Here is a 19,198-nt window from a genome sequence, read left to right as displayed (position 1 = left end):
TATTCTTACACCGTGGCACGGGCCCATCTGAGCGGATAACTTCAACGTCTGCAGTCTAACCGCAGTGTACCTCGCAGGCGCCTGCGTACGTCGAAAGGCTGCACGGAACTGAAGTGCACGTCGGGAGGATGCGCGCACTTCCTGCTTCGCAGGGCGCGGGTGCGCGACCAGCCCGCGGCGGGGACAATGGACAAAGGAGACCGCAAAATAAAGGACGCCGACAAAGACGAGCGCGCGCGGCACAAGATTGGGCGCTTCTTCTTCCGCCCGGGTGAGTGACCGACCACCGGAGGAGGAGACTCGAGCACGGGGAGACGCGAAAGCCCGAAATCAGGCCCCAAAAGGGTGCAACAAAAGCACCACCACGAAGGCGGAGGACGGCCGTCTCTCTCGGGTCTACGTCGCCTGCAGCGCTGTCTCCGGGCCAAATTCGGTGACGAACCAGTTGGGCACAGTAGACGTTTGCTCCCCTAAGTCCTCAGCTGGCACAAAAGGCGACGGTGAACCTGCCGAGACTGCGCGAGCCGGCATTCCTATCCCACTTTTGAGCGCAGCACTTTTTTAAAGCGAAGCCCATTACCTCTACCTCCAAGGTTTCTGTCGCGACCGTTGGTGTCAACAGGAAACTCCCGAGGACAAATAAAAGAACTCTACTGACACCGCCAGGAATCGAAACTGGAACGAATAGTGAAACGGAGCGAGTGCCCGTCGTCTTACCGATTGAGCTACGAGCCCACGAGGAGACGGGGGAGACAGACGGTGCACTCACCAAGCACGTCTGCGGGTTTACCCCCCGCTTTCTCGCTGAATGCCACGTGATAGCTTCACGCGACCCCCCGCGCCTGTGCGCTCCGCCCACGGCACGTGTAGCGGCCGTGCGCGCGCCTTGGGCGTGCGCTAGGAGTTATAACAATGAAAGGAAGCTCACACCAATGATGGCACCTTACTTCTCTGTCTCTGCCGCCGATCTCGTCGCCTCCGTCGGCGGCGGCAAAGACGGAGGAGAAGCGATATCGGCTATTACCGGATTTGAGCTTTCTTTAATTTTATGAAAATAGTTTCCACTCATGTGCTTCACCAACACAACTCAACCAACCATCGTTCATTAATCATGCATTGATTTTCCTTTAGCCAAGAATATCTCTGAAGTATTAAAGGGCGTGGTTAAGTGTACCTCACTTGTATCTGGTTTCACTATTTGTACAGCCACGTGTGTGAATTCAAGTGACGCCGCATGGGTAATCGTTGTGGGTGTCGTTTACAGCTTCGCTTTCCAACCACCTTCACAGGGTGGCTTGGTGCGCATTTTTTTATCACCGGCCGATCCAATTCGCCCCGGCATGTTCAGCGTGCTGATATCTAGGCACGAGACATCAGGTGACCATCAAGCTTTGTGCGAAACTTAGCTTATGCATTTTCAGCCTACCAATTGTACTTGGACCTGGGTGCCGGCCAGGGAACATCTTTAAGCAGCTCAGCTGTTGCAGGTCGAGTATTTCCGTCCGTCTCCTGTAGGTCGTGCGTAACGCAGGGGTGCGATCAAGTTCCCAGACGCACCATGCATAGAGGGCTCAGTGGTCTCGCGGGGGCGGGTTCCTCTCCCACGCACTAGGAGAAGAAGCTTACAGTTGCTTGTTGGTCGAGTTGGTAGGTGTTCATAACTATCACATCGCGACAGACGAGACAGACAGAACAATAATCACAGGCAGAGCTTGTCCTGTGTGACTATTCTGTCGGTCTCGTCTGTCGCGCTGTGATTAGTTATGAGTGCTAACGTTTATCTGCCGTTCTCAGGTGAGCGCCCGTTGATGTTCGAGACGGCACAGGAAAACGCTGTTCAGCAGATTTCCCACTGGGCGGAACTGGTTTTCTTTTTTTTTTTTCTTTTCTACTTGACAGCTGATGACGCTCCAGCTATAGACGTGCCTACGAACGGCCCGTATTTTTGCCGTTGCTTGTTTACGGGTTAGGCGAATTCGACAAACCATGCCGAAGTATTCGTCCACCTCTTAGAGTTCATATAGCAGCACACGGAGCCCAAAGTTTGTACGCATAAACGGTTCATGACAGCCCCGAAGCCGTTGTGAGCTAGGTCGTGTGCGGCACGCGGACGAGGGGCAACGACGGACTCCACGTCAACGGTGATCGACCGGCTCCTGAGACCTTTTAAATTCTCAAACCGTCTCGCCATGGTTCGATCTCTATAGCATTGGGCCAAAACGCACTTTGTATTTCCAAGTCTGTGCATTACTTATTCAAGCTCTGGCACACAGACGCATGCAAGAACGCAAAAATAAAGTTTAAGCAAAAATAAAGTTTAAAACGGAACGCGCACGCACATTTCGTGTCTGGAAGACGGCCAATGTAAAGCGAAGCGATAAGTACAATGAAGACAGCAACGGCCACGCAGACGCTCTGAGGTGAGCACCATTCGTGACCATCGTCGTTTTGTATATATATATCGCATGTTTTTATCGCAAATGTCCACGGAGAACCCCTGGTCGCATTCTTGGATTATTTCGCTTGATTAGCTGAAACGGTAAAGAAAAACTGCAAGTGAAAGAGAACGTTTTTTAATTAAAGACGTTTTGGCTTCCGTCAGACATCTCTGACGAAGGTCGGTCATAAACGCTTTTTCATTTTCATGAGCTTCGAGAAGCTTTCCTTCTTTCTTTTGAAGCGGCGTCTAGGAATACTTCGTTTCAAAAATATATAAAAGCAAATTCGGCCTGAACTCATCTACGGCCAAAAAAAGCAAGGTGAAGAGGGCACGGGAGGTGTTCAGACTACAACGTCACCGCGGGATAGAACACAATGGCTAAACAAGCGCAAGGCTGCAGCAGGGCGCCAGAAGTGTTACTTAATTTTTGGCCGCAAGAGCAAATTACACACCTCCCGGAAGCACCGCCGTGCGAAGGAACCATTATTCTGGCTAGCGGCCCGACAACCAACGCGCGAGTCGCTAACGAGCTCCGGAGGAATTACCGTATACACGACGGTATTTTCGTCCGGCAGGTCACCCCGTCCGTTCTACGTGTTGCATAACTGCTACAAAATGACACTTGTGGTTCGTCTCGCCGCAACTAGGAAGGAAAGAAACGAAAATCGCGCAACGCCCACCGCCATGGCGCTATGAACTGAGCATCCTCGATTACGGAGCCTTCAGAACACGCTGACGTCACTGGGCATTTAAGTGATTTCGGCCGAGTAATTTCGTCAGAGCCAGGAGAATTAAAGAAAGGAGAGGCGCCACTCGCAATGTGCGACGCCCGTTCTATGTCCAGGTTGAGTCAGAAGTTGATGCCGGCAGTACTTCCTATCCTACCGGCAGCGATGTGAATCCATGCACTGTCGACAGCCGTCGGGTTCGGGACGAACATAGCAATAATAGCAATGATAGTAAACAAGAAGACAGCGGTGACACGACCGCTCGGATGAAAAGTAGTCCGCGACGGTGATAAGAACGTCGGGGAAAATTCAGCATATCCCCTATCACTGTTCGGACACAGACCTTTCAGCGACTCATTGATTGCGAAGAAAAGCGGTCATGCGGAGGTTAAAATTCTTCAGTTTCCTTGGCTGTCCAACAACTTTTCAGTGCATTAAATCGACTTTTTTTACAGCCAATGGGCGAATAGGCGTCTTTTCTCTTTTTTTAGGGGGGGGGGGGGGAGTGGGAGGCAAGAAATCGTTAGAACAATATCTGTAACAGAAGACAATTCCGGTGAACGAGTTTAGGAGATAACAGTACAAAACGTCAGCGCAAAGAACTTTGAAGTTACCCCCAAATGGCCTAAGTCATAGCGGTGGTACACGAGCATTCATCCCCAAAGTAGCCACCATAGAGCGTTTGACGCACACGGTGGGTGACAAGGCTCTCATACCATCGGATACATATACCCCAGCGTCAGCCGACACCCCATCCTATCTGCACTTAGTTGCCGGTCTTCCTCTGCATCCGGTTTAAACAACCGCAGGTGTTATTTCGTTAGCCGCGAGATCCGGCCGTTGTCGATATGGATGGTATCGATGCCTACAAAACGGATTTCCGCCGAAACGCTCGAGCCTCGCCCGAAACGTTGCATTGGTAGATATGAAGCATCGCCAGTCCCTGTTCGCAGACGCGTAAAATACGCGGAACCTTAGCCATACAAGCTTCGCTTAGAAACTCCTACCACGGCCTCCGCGATGCCGTTGCGCCGCCGGCAGCCGATCGCGGAGGCCATGCTCCTACGAATATACGACGTTATGACACCGACTAAAGATGTCCAGGTGGACTGAATGAATTCATTGCACCCATTGTGCCGCAACACATAGAAATCGAATAGTGGGCTTGCTCCCTGGCCTAAACCAACATTACAGAGAGAGAGAGAGAGAGAGAGAGAGAGAGAGAGAGAGAGAGAGAGAGAGAGAGAGAGAGAGAGAGAGAGAGAGAGAGAGATTATTGAGCGTTCTGTGGTCTAAGGGTCTGTAGTGGCACCCAGCTTGTGCCGAGTGGCGACTTCGGTAGCTCTGTTTACCATTGGCGGTGAGATGTTTGAGTGGCGCCCCCTGGCTATGACGTCGGCTTAGGGACTCGCGCCGCTGTCGTCTGCTACACCCTGCTTGTGAGAGGCAGCAGTGCCTGTGCTAGAAAAAGCCCGCGTTGATGCTGTAGTGCATTAAAAAGCGTATTTCTGGTAATTCAGTTATTTTTGCCAGCTTCTGATACTTCTGAATAATTTCAAGCTGTATACCCCACAAGTTTGCAACACACGGGGAGAGAGAGAATAACTTTCTTCGGAGCATCGGTAAGAAGATCGTGTCTAACTCGCCCTTTCTAGTTTATCCGCAAGGTTCAGCGCTGAGAGCTCCTCGATAAGTATGCGAAATGCGTAGGTTTCCCTACAGTATCCTTGAGATGCTTTTATGAAGACTCAGGGCTCCTTCCTACACGCGCATCGCACAGCAGGAAATAAAGCGGCTGTCTTGTATTTCTTTTGTTGTTGTTGACTTATATCAAACGAATGTTTTTTTTTTTTTTATGCCCAATGCATCAACTTTTCTGCACCGTCACAAACGTCTTATAATAGGTTTGGGGATGTTTGGGAGGCTCAAAGATCGTGCTGATATTTTTTTCAGGCTGCATGGCATACATTCCCTTCTTCACAAATTGGCTTTCGTTATGGCTGCATGCAAGAAGGGGCACACCAGCAGCGTGCGTTGCTTATTCACATGCAAATACAACGACAAGGTTTGTGCAATGCACCGCGATCGCCCTCCAGACAACGTTGTCCGAGTAGTGGCGGCTTTTCTGCTCCGAATTCTTATCGTAACTATCGTAATAATAACGAACAGACTCTCAAGCCGCGCAATTATGACATGATTACGGTGTTGAAGGCTCGGTAAATTCGCTAACTGACGCAATAAATAGTAAACGTGTATATATTACAAGAACCGAAGCCAATGAATTTTCCCACGTTGCTCTTTAATGTTTTCCAACCCTTCGAGGCGTAAAAAACAAATCCTAGTCTGCTCGGGATTGTGTTCTATGAATCGAAGAAAGTTCATCTTACTCTCTTGTCTCGGACTGAGGACCCGGCCTAACAATCAGCTCGATTTTACTGTCTTGAAGGCGCGCTTTGAAGGCGAAAGAAAGCCCAGCGATTGTCAAAGACTCCCCCTCACTGCTACAGCATGTCTGCGTCTCTTTCCTCGCTTTCGTTTGCTGGTCCCTTAACGCCAAATACTCGGACAAGCAGATTGACCGTAACGCAGGCGGCCGCTTGCCCGCAGTGAGAGCTCATCTTCCGCGTGCATCTGTTACACTCACGTGCCGTGGCGCTCACCTGTCACGCGTCACGCAGCAGGCTGGCTCTCGGTCCACTCAGGGCACGGGGCCGGGTTGGCTCCCGCTCTGCCGTCAGGGGTTCAAATCCCTCACAAGCCCAACTGTGCTTTCATTTATCTATATTCTTTTTGCAGCCGCGGCCATCTCGGTGCCGTTCGTGTTGACGAACGGCGAAGGCTCGCTTTGATGGAATATCTAATAGCACTATAGAATCTGCGATAGGTACAAGGCCCAACATGCACTAACTGTTGTCTTTCGTTTCCTTATGCAGTGCGAAGGGTGCAATGGCATGCTGTTTCTCTCCGCTTTTGAAACGCTGCGAGATATGCTTCGACAAACTTGTCACGGATGCCATTTCTGTTGAATGGTGTCGGCTATACAGTGTTCGTAGGCCGTTTTTTTCTGCACGGTGTGGGGCTGCCTTAGTGTGTCTGTTTTATTAGTATTAATTCTGATTTACTTTTGCCACACTAGCGCTTGCTGCCTGCGATTCGGGTAGGTGTGGAGAGTTTGGTTTTGTGCTAGGTGTCACTGTGTTTTTTTTTTCTCATACACATATTGGTTTTTATGGAAAAAACCTTCGGGCTTTCGCTCCCTTTTATTTATTTTTTTATTGGCGTTAACCTGCCATAGATTGGGTGGAACGGATTTTGTTCCCCCCATTTTTTTTTCTCACGGTGAACACGGAATCAATAAAGGAATAAAGGTACAAGGATTCGCTGAGTAGAACCGACAGCTGGGATAGTTGGTTCTTGTTGGTTCTTGAGATAGCGCTAAGAGGAGAGAGAGCTAAGACGAGGACGAAGGATAAGGAGACACGCGCACTCCCTACGCCAAAGTGAAATAGTGAAGTTTAAATTTGTTTTTCCTTTAAAAATATCTAAAAATATGCAATTATATAAATGAAACGCGTTTACGAAAGGCCGTGTCTAGAGTGCCGTCCGACGGTATTATAAGCACTCCACTATATCGACGTCCACCGGCGTTTTGTGACAAAATTGCCGCGTCTGGCAGTACATCGCTCTACATAACGTAAAGCCAGGCACAACATAACCTAAACATAACATAAGATAACCTAACGCACACAAAGAAATAATTTAAAACACCAAAACTAAGCTAAGGCATAAAAATTACACTTCAATTCAATAATGAACCAAAAAAAAAAAAAAACGAGGCAAGAGCCGGTCTCGAACCACCGTGCTTGGGACCAAGAAGCTAAGACGGATCCTCTACACTACAACGACATGCTCTTTCCCCGGTGCTAGCCTAGTGTAAATATTCGAATGTGGTCGGACGGCAGCTAGAGTGACGTCGGACGGCACTCTAGACACTGCGCTTACGAAAACATGAACCAGAACACACACAGATAGAGCGATTTCTTTTCATCTAAGTCCAACTGGCACGCGGCTTAATTACAGCACCAAAGCTGGGAAATGTGGCTTTCCGAGTGTGCCAAAAGAGCGCCAAAATTGAACCTCCGCGAACAGCATTTTTTCAATTTTGCTGCGTTCTGGTGCGTATTTTCAATGCGCCATTTCATTTGTCCTATCTCACTATGCAAAAGAACCAACTGGCGCCATCGTATATCTCCTCATTCTCCTCGCCTCTGGCGCCATTTCGCTGTCGACAAGAACGTGCCCCTCTTACATATATAGCTAAAGGATTCCCGGGGTCGTCGTGTACTCTCAGGCAGCCGTGCGTAGACGAGGAGGCCCGAGGAGGCAGGATTGACGTCTTGCAACGAATGCAAATACGCACACTCGGGTACAGTGTACGCGGTGGCCAAGACGGGGGGAGGAGACGGGGAGATGCCGGCAGCAGCCAGGCTACAAATGCGGCCGGCATGCTGTCTGTGAGGAGAGGGGAATATGGGCACGCGTGCACAAAATCGGGCACAAGGACGCAGCAGCGACGACGACGCCTACACGAAAAATAAACAAATACAAGCCACTGGCCTTCGCCCCTGCTTGCTTCAGTTGGATCCGACTCTCTCTTCCTCACTAGCTATGCTTCCTTTCGTAAAGTATTGTTCTCTCTCTCTCTCTCTCTCTCTCTCTCTCTCTCTGACTGTCTACGCGTGCGTATACTCTCCCCCAGCAGCATCGGACCGCACAAGCTGAAAAACTTCCCTCCTTTCTTTGCAGCGCTGACGCGTTTAACGAAGGAAATTCCGCGCACGCGTGCTTCGACCAAGCGTGTCGTGTCATTTTTGTTGCTGTTTTCGTCGTGGGCTCGTGCTGCCGTCGCGGACAAAAACAACTGGCGTTGCGTGAACGCCGAGGTTGAAACGGCAGCCGAAGCGCTTACCGGCAGAGGCCGATACTTGATTGATTGATTGTAGGGTTCAACGCGCCGACGCAACGCAGGCCATGAGGCGCGCCGTAGTGGAGGGCTCCGGATTAACTTTGACCACCTGGGGACCTTCATCGTGCGCCGAAATCTCGCACACACGGGCGTTTTCGCTTCTCGCCTCCACCGGAAAAGCGGCCGCCGCGGCCGGGAATCGAACCCGCGACCTCGTGCTCAGCAGCGCAACGCCTTGGCCACTGAGCCACCGCGGCGGGTAGAGGCCGATACTGATCGATGTGCACGAGAGGGCAACGCGTATTCTGAGATGTGCATCCTCAAAGGGGACGGATGCTTCCACCCAGACGGTTACATTAGGTAAACCGAACGAAGCAAGAAAAGAATTTTTTTTTTCCCGTAACATGAACATTGCGCTGAATCCGTTAGAAATTGTTAGCCAGACAATTACTACCTAACTTGACGAGCTTAATCGGCCGTAAACGTCGAGCTTACCAGCGGTGCAGACATGTTATCTGCCTTGCAGCTGCAGCAGCATCAAAGCGATAAGGACAAATAAATGCGACTTTTTTTTTTTTTTTTCCTTCGCGTGATCTCTTCACTTCATCCCACACTGCACGGCCGCGCGTGTTTACTGAGCCCCTGAAACGGAGCGGAGCTAGCCGGTTCTTTTCTCTGCAAGGAGCTTTCGCCTGTTCTCTCGCAGCGCAGCAGGAAAAGCCTTCAACTACGCGTAAGCTGTTTCCCTGCCCCACCAAATCAAACGGAACAGGGCACCATATCGAGGTCACACAGCATTGCAGACGAATGGGAAGGGCCAGCGATTTGGAGCGAACTACATAGTGCAGTCCTAACATCACAAAAAGCTAAATCCAAACGCTACGGACATTGTTCTCCGTTGAACCACGCTCAAGACCGAAAATTCGACAAAAAAATAGCAAGGAATAAGTGATTGGCGACTCGAAAGGCTTCGCCAGGATATATGCAATAGCTTCGCCTAAGTGGCGTCACGGCTCTCTCGTGTCGAAGGCGGAGCGACCACGTTCATCTTACGTTCTTATCTCCGCGTTAAAAGCTCTCGAGACTCGTACACAGGCAGAAAATTACGAAACCAAACGCGGAGAGTGGAGTTTGTATTACGCTAAATAAATAAGCGAACATGCCGGGAACTTAACGGGGTATAACGCGCCATGGGCGGTATTCTCGTAGTTGTCCGTTTTGAAAACGTCCATTTTGCGTCCGTTTCATTGTGACGTACTTCCAGTAGCAGGCAGGCTTTGGGTTGACCTTTGCGCAACTGTTCTTGTATACACATTTTAAACGACTAAGCCTATTTTAAACTATCTTTTATGTGTTTATTGTTCCGCCAGCGAACCAACAACAAGGCGACGAAAAATCGTCTGCTCCAAATCGTCTGCTCCGAGAAGCCGCGGCTCATAGCTCCGTTGTGCCGGTGGAACGTTCCCTTTTAACCAATGAAGGCTTGCTCAAAACGGACACACGGACACAAAATGGAGAATACCGCCGCAGGACTAAACGAAAAGAAGAGACCTTTCGGTCCGATTCTGCTGGCCAAGGCCACGGGCTTCAGACGGGCGGCAATACTCAGGACAACTGGTCAATCATAAAAGCATCCATGCGCGAACAGGAAAGACGGATGACGATGGACTCCGCGATTTCCGCTGTCGCTAACGAAAGTATTTTGGCGGAGTATTCGCGAAAGGGAAGCTTTTGTCATGGCTGAATCGGCAACGGCTCTTGACAACAGAACGTTATTTCCTGTTTTGATGCTTCGTTCAAGCTATAACCTGTGTCCACTGACGTTCCAGACCTATCGGACACACAAAGCGACTCAAAGCCGTCAATTGGCCCGTTTGTGAAGGTAGGGTTTGAAACAATGAGTGCTTTTGAAGCTTCGATGGCAAAACTTGCGACTTTCGAGGTGTATACGCCTCGCCGATCCAAAACACACGCGGACAGCCGAAGTCCGAGAGCAACTCGAAAAAAAAAAAAACATATTTGTGACGCACTGCGCATGCTACCACAATACGTTGCCACATTAAAAACCTACATAACGCGGACCGACTTAGTGAACGCGAGAACGTAAATACATCCAACACTGTACAGAAACAAGCATCATCTGCCGAGGTGTTAGCGCGAAATCAGTGACCATTGGAGCTTTTGTTTTGTCAGCGCTGGTGAATCAAATTACAAAGTAATGTACTCCTATATCTCGATAATCTAGCCTTCGCTAGGGGTGAAAAGAGCAAGCTAACAGAGGAAGCACTGCTAGCCTACTGCGAAATTGAAACTAGGCTGGTGAAGAAAAAAAAAACATACGAAGTAGAACACGCAATCGAATTGAACAGAAAATAACGCCTAACGAAGCCTCTGGTTCCTCTTTCATTTAATTGGCTAGGCATCACCAGTGCTATAGATAGACTGGGTAGGGGATTACGTGAGCCCGGCGCTGCCTTTCTTTCTCACCTTGGAAATAAGCGGCCTTCGCTAGCGACAGCAGGCAGGAGGGCATCGCAGGTGGGGTCCCAATGAAAGCCGCCCTGACAGAGACCCTATCTCTTCCTGCCGGTGCACACAGTGAAACGCGACGCCGGCAACCTTCATGACCTCCAGAACAGCTGCTGGTGAGATACACACACGCGCGCACACACACACACGCAGTACACGGCTCGCGATCGCTGAAAAGATAATGGTGCTTAAAGGATTTTAGCAGAAACCCTACGAAAATGAGCGGTACATAGTAAATGTATGCTGTGCTTATGGCACAAGGGCATCTAGGCCAAAGAGCGCTGTGTAGTGTTCGTTGCTAAGATTATGTATGCCAGGGGTGTAATAGTGCCATATATGTGGGTGCGAAGGACATTACTCTAAGATACGAAATTTATCGTACGGGGGATGGATGGATGGATGGATATATATATATATATATATATAATGAGGGGTAACTCGGGCTGCATTAATTAGGAACTGCGGACTGTCCCTTATAATGGCTATGTGTCATCAGACATTGCCATGTTGCTGGCAGACACCTCTGTGACCACCTGTGTCTACCTGCAAATAAACCCCTTTTCAATATATATATATATATATATATATATATATATATAGATGACGAATCAGAAATGGGAAATGAAGGTCTCGGTGAATTAAGACAGAATAAGGGTTGGCAGTCAAGAAAACCTCGGAAAGCAAAGGGGAGAATGCGGTAGGTCATAGAAACAGATGAAGAATTTTTGAGTCAGAAACAAAGTGGTGAAAAAATGCCCACCGGGTGGGATCCGAACCCACGACCTCCAGAATACCGGTCTGGTGCGATGACCACTACGCTTTCGGCGGGGCTGTTTCCCCACCACTTTCTTGGGTATTGACTCAAAAAATTAATCTGTTTCTATGACCGACCTACCGCTTCCCCCCTTTGCTTTCAGAGGTGTGTGTATATATATATATATATATATATATATATATATATATATATATATATATATATATATCGTAAGGACCTTGAGGGACAGGTGCTGCAAGACGTTTACTAGGCGAGCCATCACGGAACACATGCTCAGCTGAAGAGAAAGACCACGAGCTGATGAGATTGAAGAGAATGAGGATGACTATCAGAGGAAGATGAGGTATGGGATAGTGACCATTAGGTAACTGTAGTAGCAGTCCATGTCCCGACGGGGTAGCGCGCGACTATCTGCTCACATCATATATATATATATATATATATTTGTGGGGTTGGCGTCACTGAGATATGTGTGCGGCTGCGACCGCTTCCTGTAAACTCTTCCCGTAAGGTCAGTGACCATTAGAATTCTGTGCCTCCCAGTGATGGTGTGAGAGCGTCCCTGTTACTGCTTTGCGCTTTCGTTTCTTAAGCAGAGCGGCCCCCCTCTGAAGCGGGCGCTACCTGTCACTCGTTCTACAAGCTGACGAACGATGGAGGACATGTTTTTTGAAAGAGTTGTGTACTCCTCTCTCTTTTCTGCATGTTTAGGTTTGTTTGTGTTTTGCGTTTTCTTTCGTGTCCCTTTTTTTTTTTTTTTCTCTCTCTCTTTTTTGCAAACCTTCACCTCACCTCGCCGAGAGCGTGTTTGTTGCTACCTCTCTCCCCAAATCCCCCCTCTCTCTTTTTTCGGCGTCGTTGGACGACGAGCTTATAAATACGTGCACAGAAATACGAAATGTTGTCTTGAGAAAGATCGGCATCCGATCGAAACGTCGACCAATAAACAGTTTTGTGAGAAGCTATACCCATTTTTTACTATATATATATATATATATATATATATATATATATATATATATATATATATATATATATATATATATATATATATATATATATATATATATATAGGTTAGTAGAGCCAGAGACAAACGAGAAAGACGTAAAAAATAAAAATAAGTTTACTGACGTTTCAGGGAGAGGGTGATCGATGACGCGATTACACGAGCTAACCAGTTGAACCGCACCGAAATTCTCCGAAAAAAAGCTCCAAAACCCAATCAACAAACAAACCTCGTTTTGACCCATTCGGTCTCTTCTCCTAAAGTTGCTTCCATACTAAGGAAACATCACAATATCCTCGCTCAAAGTGAACGCCCAAAGAGAATATTCCCCGAGCCACCACGTGTTGTTTATAGACACAGCAAAAATTTGGGCGACGTTCTCACTAAATCCAGCATCAGCCGACCACAGACTACTGGTTGCATGCCCTGTAACAAACCACGGTGTAAGGTATGCCCACAAATGACCACCACACAGCGCGCCGCCAGCACAGCTTCAAACTATTATGTTAGTGTAAAAGGGAACTTTAACTGTGATTCGGCCAACGTCGTATACCTGCTGGAATGCACCCTCTGTAGCAAACAATACATCAGCCAGACTGAAACACCCTTTCGTTTGAGGTTTAACAATCACCGCTCCCATGCAAAAACCTGCCCTTCTTTGCCTCTATCAAAGCATGTTAACACTCCTGGTCATTCTTTTGAACAACTGAAGGCCACAATTCTTGAATCTAGTTTTAAAACGCATCACGATCGCGAGGTTCGTGAGTCTTACCTTATCTATAAGTTTAAATCAGCGTCGTTTGGCATAAATGAAAGTTATGGGAAATTAACCTGTCTTTCCTCCGATTAAAATTTTGGCGGCATTTCTCAGGCTAGTGTTATGCCTGCTCATTTCTTTCCCCCGTAATATTCTCCCATTAGTTGGCGAGCTCACGTAGTTGGGTATAGTTTCGTGCTACACGACGTTTTTTAGCACAATGGCTTCACTGAACCAAATTTGATGAACAAGTCTGGACATTGTGTTCTGGGTAGAAGGCTGCAGTACACTTTTTGCTTTGATATTCTCACCTTGTAATTAATTTGTGAACGCGAGCGTGTGTGATTGTTTTCGTGTCCTCTTTCTTTTTTGTATTGTTTGTTTCTAATATTTGTTGCTGACCGCCTCGGCATTCCCTGAACTGGCACCATGCGCCGGGCAGATGAATACCACTTGCTGCCGCGTCATACGCGTGCACCTGCCTGTTTTGTTTCTTTTCACGACTTGTTTGACCTTGTCTTTTTTTTTTTTTCTTATCAATGTACACTCATTTCGAGTCGAAACTACCTGTCCTACTGCTTTTTGGCGTGACCCTTGCCTCCCCCCAACAGAAGCCACGTGTCTCACGTTTCAATGACTTTACCAGGATTCTTAGAACGGGTGTGTATGGGCAGATGTTCATCCTTTGTGTGCATTTGCATATCTTCGTTTCCTTGTTCCACGTGACTAATCTTTTTGCCCATGTCAAACACGTGCATGGGCATATCTTGTTTTGACCCCTCTTTCACCCCCGTTGCCACGAGGGAGGGGAAAATTACTGGGTTATGTTATCATTTCATTTTTTATTTTTTTTTCGCTCTTTGTATACCAATGTACACTCTTTCCTGTCGAAACTGCCTGTCCTACTACTTTTGGGCGCGACCCCTGCCTCCCACCAACAGAAGCCACGTGTCTCTTGTTTCAATGACCTTACTTGGATTCCTAGAACGGGTGTGAATGGGCAGATGTTCGCCCTTTGTGTTCATATCTTCTTCTGAACGTCTTCGTTCCGCGTGACTAATCTTTTTGCCCATGTCAAACACGGGCATGGGCATATCTTGTTTCGACCCCTCTTTCACCCCCGTTGCCACGGGGGAGGAAAATTACCTTGTTATTTATTATTTTTTTAATTATTTATTTTTTTCTCTGTGTTTGGTTCTTCTCTCTCTCTTTTTTTTCCAAGTTCGTACCGCGTGACTGTGTTCTTATTATCCTTTTTATAATTTATTTTCCCGCTCTCTCTTCATTCTTTTGCTACCCACCAACCATGATCCATTTGTACAAACTCTCCCTCCTCTTACCGTGTCCTCGCCCTTGCTACATTTTCTGTATATATATAGCTCTGAAACGAACTTATTTTGTACTCTGAAGAAAGGGAGTCCTCTCCCTGAAACGTCAGTAAACTTATTTTTATGTTTTACGTCTTTCTCGTTTGTCTCTGTCTCTACTAACCTTATTTTTTTTCGCGCTCTGTGTGAGTTTTTATCTTTTCAGACTATCTATATATATATGTGCGTGTGTGAGTGTGTGCGCGAGTGTGTGTGGGCGTGTACGTGTGGTTGTAATCACTTTCGGTGGGGGGGGGGGGGGGGTGTCAAAGTTAATCGCGACCCGTGAATTTCACAGGTTAGCCATTTTCTTCGTTACTTTTAAATACCAGTTTTTAAATACTTTTAAATACCAGCAGTATTCTTTTTAACCATCTCCCGTGCGTTTCAATGGCGCAGGTTCGGTGTAACCGTGTTTCCGTGCTAATTTATTTATTAGTGCTTTGCTCGCGGTAATTTGTGAAGGCAGGGAAATTCCACCTGGATCGTTCGCGCCTCGAAGTTTTCTCCCCGTACTTACATTCCTCTATGCTACTTCCCGTATAGAGGAACGTGGCGCTAGTGTCCGCACAAGAATCCTAAACGGTGTCTCCGCCAGGGTACATAAAATAATAAAAATAAATGTGGGATGCCTACGCACTGCGGAGACTCCAGCGAATGAATTAGTTCAGCTTCAAGTTTTTACTATTCGGAAGGGAAAAAAAAGTGTCGTTTAAGGAAGGTGTCCGCACGTTTCCATTAAGTTAATTACTGTAACACTGTAATACTGTCTAAATTGCTAGGTCCAGTCATTTTCTACATGGCGGTTCCAAACAAGCATATGTTAGCAGACGATCGCAGCGCCAAATTCCTCCCCGACGGACGTTACTTTCGACTTCGCGAACAGTTCTGGAAATTAACGGGAATTCGAGGTCATTAAAATACGCCATCTGTAGTTTGATATCCTGTTTGCTCCTTGCCAATGATTGTCATTTGTTTCTTTGTCAAATTTCAGCAATTATACGGCTGCGGCCAGACCGACACCACCCACCCTTCCGGGATTTTTTTTTTTTTTTTTTGAGGCGAGATGTCGTCTGCGCACCTGGCACATTGATATCGAGAGCAGTAAAAAACGGGAAGCCTGCATTTCGGCGCATATTATTACTGCGTTTCGAATGCTGCACAGCCGGATACAACAATGCTATCGGCAGGGCGTTCGAAGGTTTCGCGCATGAGGCGCAATTGTCGAAGATGTCTGCAACACAGTTCCGGAATTTCACAGTCGTAACCGCTTACAAAAAGGCGTGATTATAACTTGAAAGTTCAATTAACCAGGTTGACGAGCGTACAAAGTCAACTTAGAAAATCTGCAAGACTCAACAAAACCACGGAACCGAAACGACCCTGAAAATGGTCACTTCTTTTTTTTTTTTTTTTTGTAGAGGGTAGCGCGCAAGAAACGCGTGTTATGACACAGTCGCTTAGGACGGAGGTTTTAAGTAAGCACACAGCTTCTCGGCCTTCTCTTGGACTACCGCGTGCTTGAGGGGATCCGTGATTGGCCCACTCCTATTTAACCTGTACGTCAACGACCTCGCGTCCGACATTGAATCAAACATTCTAAGATACGCTGACGACCACATACTTTATCGCACTATCCATACCACCAAAGACCGGCAGATCTTGCAGTCCGACCTCCTCAAGATTTCCAGATGGAGTGATCGTAATGGCTTGTTCCTCAACCCACGCAAGTCACTATACCTTCGAATATCTCGCAAACGAACACCGGCGGACGTGTCCTTACAGGAGGTCACCGAGACTAAGCTCCTTGGGGTCTGTTTTGATCGCAGCCTGTCTTTCAGACCTCACGTAGACTATGTCTGCAAAAGAGCTAACAGGCTAAGGGGGTTCATAACCCGAACGTCAAGGGCCATGCCACACCATGCCTTCTGTGCGCTGTTCACAGCCCTTGTACTTCCAGTCCTGGAATACTGTTCCACCATCTGGAGCCCCCACCAGATTGATCTCCAAAAGCGGCTCGAGTCCGTTCAACGGAAAGCGTCAAAGACGGCGCTTCATATCATGGACAGGACAACCAAACTTCCCCACGAGAGGCGGTTGCAGACCCTGAGGTGGTCTCGACTTGACGGACGCAGACTATTCTCCAGGCGGGTACTCCTGTACAAGTTTCTGCACGGCGACTGTCCCATCCCGGAGGGTTAGCTGCGGCGTTCAAGACGGGACCCACTGAGACTCGAGCAGCTCCTCGCACGCACCACCAGTGCCTCCTACTCCCTCTTCATACAAGCCCCTGAGCTATGGAACTCCTTGCCAGTCGACGCTAGGAGGGCCCAAAGTGTCCGGGAATTCAAACACTTGGTGCGGTACAGAGATGTGTGACCAACTGCACCTCCCCTCACCCGTATAGACTACTGTATATATAACTATAATTCCCCTCATCTGTATATATGTTATAATCATTTTCACATGTCCCATATATGGCTAACGTACAGCTGAGGAGGCAGCCAGCACTCTGGTGTATGGGCTCCTGCCTTTTGGCTGCCTCTGGCTCTCAGCTGTATGGTAGTTATGCCAATAAACTCCCATTGAATCCTATTGAGGAACAAAAAAAATAACATCACATAACGGTTGACATTACGGATGGCATGTTTTGTTGACGCTTAACGCAATGGCCACCACACGCGTTCGACAGTACCGCCTGTCTGCCTATGGTAACGTTGCACACAACCATTTGTTGAACCGTTTCAGTTTGACTTTTGTCGCCAGTTCTTCAGTTAGACGAAGAGGAATCAGCCGCGAGCCTTTGCATACTAATCACGGGACCATCTGGAGACGTCAATCCCTTGCTAAATATGCGAGCCGCGAACCTTGCAAGCGGGGAGAAATACGTAACTACTTTTTGATATCGGAACGGAATAATAAGGTGACCAGTGGGCAGCTACGGCCGGCAAACGTTTCAAGGTGACGACAGCTTGGTCAAGGATATTGGTCACTCGTTGACGTCGGTGGCTGTTCGTTAGCTTGGAACGAAGTCAAATAGTCCGAAAGAACGCGCATCATGGTCCACCGGCGATACGGTCGAAAGAAAAAAAATGCGCAATCGAAGACGACCTTTGGGAGGTCGACACATAAAGTCCTGTCTTATTCACGCTTCACAACCAGACGACACGTAACATGCGACGGCCCACTCGGCGAAGTTTATCCGGGACGAAGATAAAAGGTTTGTGCAAGGCTTCCAGAGAGGCTAGCCTTGATGATAGAGTTGCGACAGCCCGCAATGAGGCCCGCAGCGCCAACGCACGTTGTCGACTTGCGTTATCGCCGTCAGCAACAGAAAATGAGAAGAAAGGAAGGCTGTTCTCAGCTGTTCTGCTTGTCGAGGACTCCGCAACATACTCCGGCGTTTTTAGTTTCACCCAACAGCGACAATGCGCTACCCTCGATGTTGAGCACACGAAAAGCCCCCGCCCAAACATATTGGTAGTTAAAAATTTTGGAGAACTCTTGTACGGTTCTAACGGATCGCTTATTCGGCGACAGTACGAGACGCCCAAATGTCCGTTCTGCAATTTAAACACCCAGCTATTTTATACGCCCTAAGACAACAAACTAACGGAACGAACGGTACCGCAGAGGGTGCAGCTCGCAAATGTCAGCGGTGCAAAACTGAAGAGAATGAGGATGTCTATAGTTTACAAGTAAACGCAGAAGACCCCAGCTAAAACCTCCACGCCAGCGCCCGTTTGCGGTTGAGACACAAAAACACTATGTGGAGGTCACATACGCGAACAAATTGAGCGAGGAAGACGGTTGTTTTGGAGGCATTATTTTGACCTCCAGTTACGCCTGCAAGCATCGAATCACACGCATATAGACAAAGTCAACGGTGCTGCTCACCTGGTCCGCGAAAGTCGATCTGAAGTGTCCCAAGTTGCGAGAAATCCTCTGTTTCGAACCGAATATCCCACGAAATCACCTGGCACGACGGGGTTTGGCTCGAGACTTGCGCAAGCACAGCAAGCGATCGGTGGCTTATGAACGTCCACTAGGGAGTCGGGCACTGCTTCAAACGAGGCTGCCGCAAAGCACGCTTCTCCTTGGACGAGATTCTCGGTCACCCACAACAGCAAGACGCGGTCGTTACGACTTGCGCCATTGAAAACGCACTGAAGTCAAGTCGCTGTCGCGTAAATTTCAATGGAGGGCCCCTCGCAGGTCTGAGAGAGAGAAAAAAATGGCCGAAACGAGAGAAAGAAAGAAACATAGGCCCGCAGTTAAATTGTTTGTTATATTTAAAAATATAAACAACAATACACAAGGCATAAAAATATATTTTTGTTTTTGTAATTTACAAGTTTTATTTATTTTTATATTTATAGTTACAAAGTCCAGTCCAAGATGTTCAGTTGACAAATCTAACACAACTTATACACATATGACGTCAAGACAACAATTTTAAGCTAAAGCTAGATGCAAAACATTTTAAACTAACAAAAGCACAAAAAATGGCATTAATTATTACAATTTCATTTTTTGTAAGCATGTACATAAAGTGTAACACTAAAGTGACGTCATTGTATAAACTAAAATTACCCCATAGCAGCTCTTGAACTGCCCAAGAACTGCTCG

The 19,198-nt window shown here is 47.7% G+C and overlaps 1 protein-coding gene across 2 annotated transcripts in view; it reads right to left on the bottom strand.

Annotated features, from left to right (window-relative positions):
- The window catches only part of LOC144163090 (membralin), a 170,048-nt gene extending 151,244 nt beyond the window's left edge, over window positions 1-18,804 (bottom strand). For both annotated transcript variants that reach the window (XM_077693890.1, XM_077693892.1), the window contains exon 1: window positions 18,467-18,804. The gene's annotated coding sequence lies outside the window, so the exon portion shown is untranslated. The remainder of the gene's footprint in view (window positions 1-18,466) is intronic.
- Window positions 18,805-19,198: the final 394 nt, after the last annotated feature.

Source organism: Haemaphysalis longicornis, unplaced genomic scaffold (assembly GCF_048455015.1).
Source record: "Haemaphysalis longicornis isolate Haplotype H1 unplaced genomic scaffold, Haemaphysalis longicornis Haplotype H1 scaffold_12, whole genome shotgun sequence".
NCBI lineage: Eukaryota > Metazoa > Arthropoda > Arachnida > Ixodida > Ixodidae > Haemaphysalis > Haemaphysalis longicornis.
The sequence above is the reverse complement of the archived record's forward strand: the minus strand, read 5'-3'. Positions and strand labels throughout refer to the sequence as shown.